Source organism: Vigna unguiculata, chromosome 4, assembly GCF_037176805.1.
Source record: "Vigna unguiculata cultivar grain cowpea cultivar isolate G323 ecotype 2 chromosome 4, ASM3717680v1, whole genome shotgun sequence".
Classification (NCBI taxonomy): Eukaryota; Viridiplantae; Streptophyta; class Magnoliopsida; order Fabales; family Fabaceae; genus Vigna; species Vigna unguiculata.
Window position 1 is genome coordinate 30125079 of NC_140795.1, and position 10079 is coordinate 30135157.

The 10079-nt window shown below is 31.3% G+C and overlaps 2 pseudogenes across 2 annotated transcripts; both read left to right on the plus strand.

Annotated features, from left to right (window-relative positions):
- Positions 1 to 222: 222 nt before the first annotated feature.
- LOC114181666 (uncharacterized) lies at positions 223 to 4297 on the plus strand (annotated as a pseudogene). Its single transcript, XR_014994452.1, has 3 exons — positions 223 to 3375; positions 3556 to 3714; positions 3809 to 4297. The product of XR_014994452.1 is annotated as an uncharacterized LOC114181666 (transcript).
- Positions 4298 to 5740: 1443 nt separating this feature from the next.
- On the plus strand, positions 5741 to 9453 carry LOC114180382 (uncharacterized; annotated as a pseudogene). Its single transcript, XR_003603684.2, has 7 exons — positions 5741 to 5824; positions 7675 to 7878; positions 8096 to 8188; positions 8274 to 8381; positions 8460 to 8840; positions 8942 to 9009; positions 9105 to 9453. The product of XR_003603684.2 is annotated as an uncharacterized LOC114180382 (transcript).
- Positions 9454 to 10079: the final 626 nt, after the last annotated feature.

Here is a 10079-nt window from a genome sequence, read left to right on the forward strand (position 1 = left end):
AATTTGCTTTGTTAGTTTTGAAATATTATCTATTTAATACAATTTGTTAGTTTGGTCATGTATTCCTTTTGTTAGTTGGATTTTATTGATGCTGGATCAATGGATCAATGCTTACAGAACTTGGCATAAATGTATATCATGATTCCTTTTATGGGGTCTAAAATATGTGTATGAATTAATGATCTCATGATTATTACTTATTTAAGCACAATTTCTTTGGTTGCCTAAATTCTTTCTCTTTTTTTTTAGAGGTGCTAACAATACACTTTTCACCATTGATCATATTTTTAAAAAATTATGAGTGAAATTCTTTAAAATAGAAATACAAATTGCAAAAATTTGTAATTTAGTAAATTTGTGAAATAGACAAGTTGTGTTTCAAGTATGTAATTTGTTGAATTGCATCAAATTAGATTGAAGATCAGAGAATAGATAATGTTCATTAGTGTATATGATATAGAGAGAGTCAAATCCATCAGGCTTGCTCTAACACTGCTAGACCCTTGCATTGTTTTGCTGGAGACACAACCAAACAATGTTATTTCCCTATCTAATGAGACAGAAAAAGAGGTAAGCATAGTCGAATATGTTATTAACAATTTTATCATTTCAATTGATAGTTATACAGATCTCTTTGTACCTACAATGGAATAGGATGGCAGACAGAGGCAGATCAATATATTTTAACCAAACTTTGTTGTTCTACGAGATTTCCATTTTTCGTATTGTAGTGCCACTCCTTTGTCTGCATCCAGCTGATTAGGAACTTAATTGATTCCCACACATCTTATACATTCCCACCATCTTGGTTTACCTTGTATATTTTTTTAGAGGATCTCTTGATCTTTCATCAAGTTGAAAAGAATCTTTATCTGGTTCTTCAGTCTTTATGATGTTGTGACTAGTAACATGTATGATTTAAGTAATTAGTTTTTGTCAAAAATTATTGCAATTCACAGCGCTTATGTATTCATTTCTTGGATTTTATTGCTTCGTGGCATTTAAACTTGGACCACAAATATGATTTTTTGAGTGATATATTTTTTGGACCATAAAGTTGAAAAAGTTATCTAATTCAATTATGTCTTTTACAGCAATTATCTTAACAGTAGCTGAAACAATTATCAAGGAAAATTAACGAGAAAAACAAAGTCATGGACAAGAGTTGGATGTGTCAACCAAGATCTTCTAGTAGGTACTTAGATGGTTTAAACAAAATTCTCAACTCTTTGCATTTAGTAATGCAGCACAAGGTTATCAAATTTTATGTCCGTGGAAGAATTGTAATAATTGTTGTTGGAGTAACCGAGCAGAAGTGTATGAACACTTAATTTGTGATGGATTTGATAAAAGATATGATAAATGCATTTTTCATGGGGAAGGTGGATCTTCAAAAGTGGATAAAGGAAAGGCTAATATGCATGATAATTTGGATGAACTTCTAGAGGATACTTTCATGATGCCTAAGTGTGATTTTGATGACATCTTGGATGAAGATGAAGAGTTTGATGTAGAAATGGTGAGGATTTACAATTTAGTAGGTGATTCTCGTCAAGAAGCATACCCGGGTTGTAAAAAATTCTCAAAACTATCAATCATTGTTTGTTTACTCCATATTAAGAACCTATATGGGTGGAGCAATGTATCATTTAGTGCGCTACTACTATTGCTCAAAGAATTTCTTCCTGAAAACTCTTCTTTGTCAGTAACATTCCAAGATTGCAAATAGTTAATCAAAGAGTTAGGTTGTAGTTATGAAAAAATCCATGCTTGTCCTAATGACTGTATCCTATTTTGGAAAGAGCATGAGAATGAAGATACATGCCCCAACTGTGGCGCTTCTAAATATAAAGAGAGAGTGTGTCTAAATCTTAAGAAGAAAGTTTCTTGCAAGGTAATTTCTCCTCCGGTTCTAGCCAAAGTATTGAGGTATTTTCCTCTTAAACCGAGGATCAAGAAGTTATATATGTCATCAAAAATTGTTGATTCAATGAAATGGCATGAGAAGGGTCGTCCTAATGATGGAAAATTAAGGCATCCTGCAAATTCACTTGCTTGGAAAACTTTTGATTCACTACATCCTGATTTTGCATTGGATCCACGAAACGTGAGGCTTGGGTTAGCAAGTGATGGATTTAATCCATATAAGACAATGAGTAGAAAATATAGTATTTGGCCGGTTTTTCTAATGTCATAAAACCTACCTCCATGGGCTTGCATGAAGCAACCTTATTTGATGTTATCTTTACTTATTTCAGGTCCTTCTTCCCCTAGTTGATGTCTATTTAAAACCTCTAGTTGATGAGATAAAGGAGTTATGGGAGAAAGGATTTGAAACCTATGATGCCTCTAGTAAGCAATATTTTATTGTTCAAACTGCATTACTTTGGACTCTAAGTGATTTCCCTGCCTACGCTATGCTATCAGGTTGGCATACTAGTGGAAAGTTGGTGTGCCTTGTGCGTAACTATGATACATGGTCCAAGTACTTGTCGAAAAGTAAAAAGATGTGCTACATGGGTCATCGTAGATTTTTGGACTCTAATCATAAATGGCAGAAAAATAAGAAGTGTTTTTATGGCTATGAAGAATTTAAAGTTACTTCAGTTCCATTATTAGGTTCTACTTTATTGGAAAAAATTGGCGAAAGACAGAATTTATTTGGAAACCCTCAAAAGAGGAAAATAAATAATGTTGATCTATGGACAAAAAAGGTATATTATTTGGGTTGGCATATTGGGATACTAATTTGCACCGTCACAATCTCGATGTAATGCACATCGAAAAGAACATTTGTGAAAATGTAATTGGAACACTATTGAATGTAGATGGGAAATCAAAGGATCATATCAAAGCTTGCCTTGACTTGGTAAACATGGGTATAAGGCAGGACATTCAACCAATAGAAATAGAACCAAATAAATATTAGTTACCACCTGCACGATTTACTCTTTCATCAAAAGAAAAGGATATCTTTTGTGGCATTTTGAAAGGAGTGAAGCTTCCAGAAAATTATGGGTCTAATATTTCTAATTGTGTTCAACTTGAGCAGCAAAAACTTCTTGGGCTTAAAAGTCATGATTTTCATATGTTGATGCAAGACTTACTTAAAATAGCAGTACGAAGAGTTTTACCAAAAGAAGTCACAAGAGTTTTAATTAAGTTAAGCTCATTCTTCAAGATTTTATGCTCCAAAGTTATCAAGATTGAATTATTTGAATGTTTGGATGTTGAAATTGCATTGATTCTTTGCGAATTGGAAAGAATTTTCCCTCCATCTTTTTTTGTTATAATGGTTCATCTATTAATACATTTAACATACAAAGCTAGAATTGCAGGACCCATGCATTATCGTTGGATGTATCCAATTGAGAGGTAATTTGATTTATATTTTTGTCCTTTTGTAGGTTTCTTCTTAATTCGTACTTAAGTTTTATACTTTTATGCTTATAAGTTTCTTCTTAATTTAAAGAACTATGTGTGTAATAGACGTTATCCAAAGGGTTCTACTGCAGAAGGGTATATAGCATATGAATGTTTGACATTTTGTTCAAGGTACTTAGATGACGATATCCAAACAAAATTCAATAAACCAGTAAGGAGTTTAGATGGTCCTATAGGAGATGGAGTCATGACAAGTTTGGATCCTCTTACATAGGAGCAAGCTCATCAATATGTGTTATTCAATTCTGAAGCTATCAAACCATTTCTCAAGTAAGAAGATATGCATACTCAAGAATACATATTATTACTACACTTTATTATAGTTTACTTAACATATATAACATATTCAATTTTTTTTATGTAGCCAACATGAAGAATTTGTTTTCAGTCACAATCGTCAAGGTTCAACAAGAAAATGGAATAAGGCTAAAGATCAATGTCTTACTTTTCATGAATGATTTGAAGATCGAGTAAGGAATTTAGATGTTAATGAAGATGTTAAATGGTTGTCTAAAGGGCCAAATACAGTTGCAAGAAGATTTTCTGCATATGCAATAAATGGCTACAAGTTTGTCATTGAAAGTCGTGAAAGAAGCAAGAAAGATGAAAATCCAGTGGTATAAAATGTTCCTACTAGGGAGTTTTAAAAGATACAATTGAATTGGATTACTATGGACATTTCAAGTTTATGTTGTTCAAATGTCATTGGTTTCAAATTAAACAAGATGGTTTTGGATTGGTACTCATAAATTTTCATAGGTTGATCTATGAATGATCCTTTTGTATTTGCATCTCAAGTAAAGCAAGTGTATTATACAAAAGACCCAAATGATGATTGCCATGTTGTTACTAACACCACCCCTAAAGATTTGTTTGATATATATGGTGATCTAGAGAATGTAGATGTGGAAAAGCACTTGGATGATCAATTAAGAAGTCTAATGTTTGATCAATTTACAGTTAATGAAAATGAAAATATTTGGTTTAGGGATGATGTACCTGTAACAACCGTTGATGCAAGTTTAACAGATGATGAAGAAACAAGAGAAGAACCTAGACAAGAGTCACTTGATGATTGAGTTCACTATTTAAATTGCTTATGTTTTTTATGAAGGATTATCTTGTTCCTTTTTAAGATTATTGAATATGGTGTGAGTTGATTAAGAAAGCTAAGTGAAATCCCCACTGGACATTAAGATAGCATGCTATCTAGATGTCAAGGTTCCTTTCACAAAGCTCAAGAGAAAAACATGATGGATTGATTCAAAACAAAAAGGAAATGGAAGACACATAAACCATAGAAAACCAAGAACAATTAAAGGAAGAAGAAAACATAAAATGGAAAGGAAAGAAATGGTAAAAATGTGAGAAGCACGCCACTACAAGGCTAGGCTAGAAGCCATGGCAACCTTGAAGATGAGTGGATGTGTGCCGCCACTTGCTATGCAAGATAAGGCTTAAAAGTATTCACTCCCAAGGGAGGAAACTCTCACAAATGGTTGAGACACAAGACTGTTTTTAATTCAAAATTTAAAACCCTTTTACATGTCTAGGAGCACCCCTTATATAGAAGAGTTTAGGGGCCTCTAAGCAAATAAAAGATACCTAAGGATGTCTCTACAAAAACCTAACCCTAACTTCTAGAAACTAGGTCAAATAAGGTTACAAAAATGAGAGACAAAAGAGCTAACTATGGTGTGTGCAAGGCTAATTTCGTTCTAGCACAAAAGGAGACAAAGAATATGTCTCATATGTCTCCAAAAAGTGGCCAAAATGTGCAAAAAACAAAGGAGACCAAAGGTACATAGGTACACTAGTTTTATGCCTTTTACTTTATGCTTTATGCCTTTGCTTTACTCTCTCCTCCATATCATTTATGCTCCCCAATCACCATGCACCACCTAGCATTGCTTTCTTACTCCTAATTAACCTACAAAGCAAATAAACATAGATTAGCATGTTGGCTTAAGTAAAGTCAACTATAGTCAACAAGTCAAACCTAGTCTAAGGTCAACAAGTCAACTAAAGTTGATTCAACTAAGTCTACTTAGGGAATCAAAAGTAACAAACACAAATGAAAGGGATGAAGGATTAGTGAACTTACTTTCTAAACATTCTTAGTCTTCTTAAGCATGTGCCTCCATCCTTGGTTGGGGTCAATCCTTCATCAGTTTTTATTTTTTTACAGTGGTACAATAAGGGCAAGAGGTAAAGTTTCATGGGCTACCAGCTCAATGGAAGATACACTTAATTATCAAGAAGTTCAAAGCGTAAGGCTTTATGGCCAAGTGAATCAATGGCTGGAATTCTTAATGAGCTAGAGGAGACAGCATCAAGTCCTTGCCTAACACCCTTTGCACCCTATTTGATTAACGCTATAGTAAGTGTAAAGTACTTGATAATATATATTCTTTAGAAAAAAAATACAAAAACAAGATTATTCTTTTGTCATTTATTAAAACAGGTCTTGTTATCAAGAAGAAAATGGGTTCAACAAAGTGTCTTAAGACTCATGGTTTGAGTCATGAAGATCGCATCAAGTTACACTAAATATTCTTGGCCAACATATTGGTCAATATAGGGCTGCCTTGAGCTCTTATTTGGGAACATTGGCTAGGAATGCACACATTGCTCCTTTGACATAACAACTTGGAGAGAGTTGAAAGATAATTGGAAGGATATGTGGCAAATAGTCAAGGATCATTTTTTTCTTATCATTGATATATGCTTTCTATTTATTTCTGAATTGATTTTGGACCAAGATTGAACATTAAATGTCAATATATTAGTGTTAAGAGCTACACAAATTTGTCACTATTTTTGGATCAGTTTCAAGATAAGATAACATTATTTATTTTTTATGATGAAGACAAAGCAACTCATACTTGCTTTGTTTGTTTCAAGATGCAAATACGAGTAATTCTTTTATTTTATAAAGTTTGACACATCTTGTTTTGTATGTATTGTGTGTATTTTGATTCTTGCTAAAGTTTCCCCTCACCTCTATAGTATGCTCTTCTTTAAGATTATGGTAACTTCATTCCTCTCTCTGTATATCAAACAAGATAAAGTGCCTCCTCATATTATCTTTACATTTAGGCCCTTTTGTGTAGAAACTGTATGAGTTAGGTTCCTTACATTACAAATGTATTTTAGTTCTGTTTTGATACTCTGCAGATGAGTGATTAAATGTGTCTTCAATCTAATGAAGTAAAACTGCTACAAAATATAATTTGTGTATAGAAGTTTCACAAATTTTCTGATGGTTGTTAAATTACTACAAATCATCACTCTAGCTATAAATTTGTGGTTTTACTTAATGGAGTTAAATGCTTATAACAGCAAAAATTAAAGTAATACATACATAAAAATTGTGAAAGGTCAAGTAAATCTTTGAAAAGTCATTTAATTTATAATCAAACTCATTAGAAGTTATGATAATGCCACATCATTCTTTACAGCATTTTTTTTCTTTCGTAACTGTATATTGAAAATATTTTTAAAATATTTAAATCTTCAATCGGTGATATTTATGATATTATTTTTTTTATAAATTGACAACATATAATATTTGGATATCACCATAGTGACATCTTTATATTTAGATATTGTAGTAGGGACAATAGTTGAAGTCATTTCTCATTGGGTAAGATTTGTGCTATCATCAAATGAGGTCCTTGCATTTTGTCGGAAGGCAATTCTTTATAGGGGCCACTTAGATTTAAATCTGCCTTTGTATTGAAATTTCATGATTTTTGAATTACATGTGACAATCGACAAGCCAACATGATTTCAAAATCTTTATTAATTGTTGGGTGCATGGCAATGTATTCGTTAATTTCCTTGAAAAATGAATGTTTCTCTAGTAGTTATGAGTATGTTTCTCGTAAGATACTTTGTTTACTTGTTTTTGAGTATGAGTACCGTCTGTTTAATGAATGTGAAATGGCATTTACCTTTAAATTTTAGAAAACCTTACTACAAGCAATGTCTGGAATACTTCTTCATTTTGGTTAATGATGGGACAATGGTGTAACCATGTTGAAATGTTAATTAGACGAAATCAATTCTTGTGACTTTGTGGGATAGTCAAAACAAGGTTTGGACTTTGGACTTCAGACTTTTTAAATGTTGTTTATTTCCATTTGGAGTGACTTTATGATTTTATTTTGAACACACAAGTTATTTCTGAATTGATATTAATGTTAATTCAAATATATTTTGGTGTAGTCAAAGTTTGATATAGAAGAATGTGGTAAAAAGTGGGTCTTGCAAAGTATTGGTTCAAGTTGGAGGACTCACAAATGTCGCTTGAAAAAGAAGTTCTTTAAGCCAAACATGAAGGAGGAGTACAATTTAAAGAATCGACCATCCATTATTCCACTTGAACAGTGGAAAATACTTCTCAAGTTTTGGAAATCTAACATGGCTAAGGTAATAGTAATTTATAGTTTATTTTTAGCTATGTTATTTCCTCCTTATGCGATAAAGGTGCTATTTTTTTCTGTTTGTTGGTATTGGATGTTAATTTTCATATTAATTAGATGTTGAATTGTACATATTTGATCTTTTTTTCTACCTTTTGGCTGGGTTACTTTCTTACTTTGTGATTAAATTTTTCCTTTGCTAATGTAGTGTTTTTATTTTGAAGGAACGTAGTGAGAAGAATAAAATTAACAGAGCAAAGTATACATTTTTCCATACCATTAGATCAAAAACTTCTGTAGAAATTCGTGAAGAAGAGGTAAGAAAACTAGTTAAGGACAATTTTCCTTGTGCTTTTGTTGGAAAATTGGTTGAACTAATCTTACATATTTTAATTTTAATAGAGGATGAAGAATGTTGATGTTAAAGAGCCCTCCCGTGTAGAAATGTTCCTTTTGACACATAAGCCAAAGGATGGAAATAAGACATAGGATGGAACAAGTAGAATTGTTGTATGAACATCTCTATCATTTATACTTAATTTTGTTTGACACTTCTTTCAAATTAAGTAGATGTGCTTTGATTTTCAGTCAGAGCTTGAGGAGGCCATTACATTACACCCTGAAGCAGAGGAAAGCACAACTCAGGATGATTTATTTTCCCAAGTCTTGGGTAAAGAGAGACCTGACTTTGTACGCACATATGGAAAAGGGGTTGCACCTATAGATTTATGGGGAACTAAGTCTACAATTGAAATCCAGAAAATAATAGATGAAGTAAAGAGGAATGCTAGAGTAGAGATGCAAGAGGAGATGCAAGTAAAATTACAAGAACAAGTGGAAGCCATCAAAACTGAAATGTTTACTGGTTTTAAAACATTTTTGGCTCAGCTGTAGACATGCTTTCCAACAGTAGCAATTCCAGAATTTTCTAGCATGTGGAATCCAAATATAAATGAAAGAGATATGAATGTATGGTTTTATTCAACATCATTTTAGGTCATTGTTTGTTCGCTTATTGTAAATATATGCATCATTGTAAATTTGTTTCATTTTTTTCTCTTCAAATTTAGGACAAAATTAACTCTCATAGGAAGAAAAAGCGGAAGGAGGAAAAAGCTCAAAGGAAGCATGTTGAAAGGTAAATTCATCACATCTAACATCAATTAGTTGAATTTTTAGTTTGTTAATGAATTTTTAAAATTGATGTTAATTATCATTTTATAAATTTTATAGTAAATCAAAAGAATCTAAAGCAAAGAAGGCCAAAGTTTTAAAAGATTTAAATGTGCCCGAGCATTCTCCCACTATGTCTCCCAATATGGTAATTTTTTTTTGTTTCTTTACATATGATAGTAATACTTGTTTCTGCATGTTTTCCCCTTCCCTTATTATTCATTTCTTAGTTAATTATTTTCCTTTGCATGTATTGTTCATACTTCAAGACATAATTCATATATATTTAATCATTTTCCCTTCTTGTATTGTTCAGTTTTTAGTGTATTTTCCTGTTGAGATTGAAATTGAATATATTGCTTTATGTGTGTATTGAATATATTGTTTGATGTGTGTTAGGGGTTAAGTCATGAATATTTAAACAGACAAATTTTTGTGTTGATTTTAGTTTATGTGTTGAATTCACATGGTAATCCTTTAGAAGGTATTCACAAACTAGTGGATCCAAGCCTTGAAGAAAGCTATCCAATTGAATCAGTTCTGAAGGTTAAAGCATTGTTTTTCTTTGAATAATAATTTAATACAAAACATTCAATTTGATTTTCAAGATGATATAAGCCTATTTATTCTTAGTTAGTTTTATTTAGTTTTTATTTATATAATTATCCGGATAAAGTAATGCCTATAATTAAGTCTCATAACTTGTTAATAAATATATTTATCGGAGATATAATTTTTGAAAATCTAGTAGACTAGTATCTAATATAAATTCATTCAAACTTATCTTTTTTTTAATATATATATATATATATATATATATATATATATATATATATATATATATATATATATATATATATACATTATTATGGTACACGTAAAAGATAAATTTGTTAATTAAAGAAAATTTTGGGAACTTATATGCAAAATTTTATTATTTAAATATTGTTGTATGAAAATATTTGTTACGTATTTATTTTATTTTAATACATTATTAGGCTTAAAGAAATTTTTAGTCTCAAATATATGACTTTT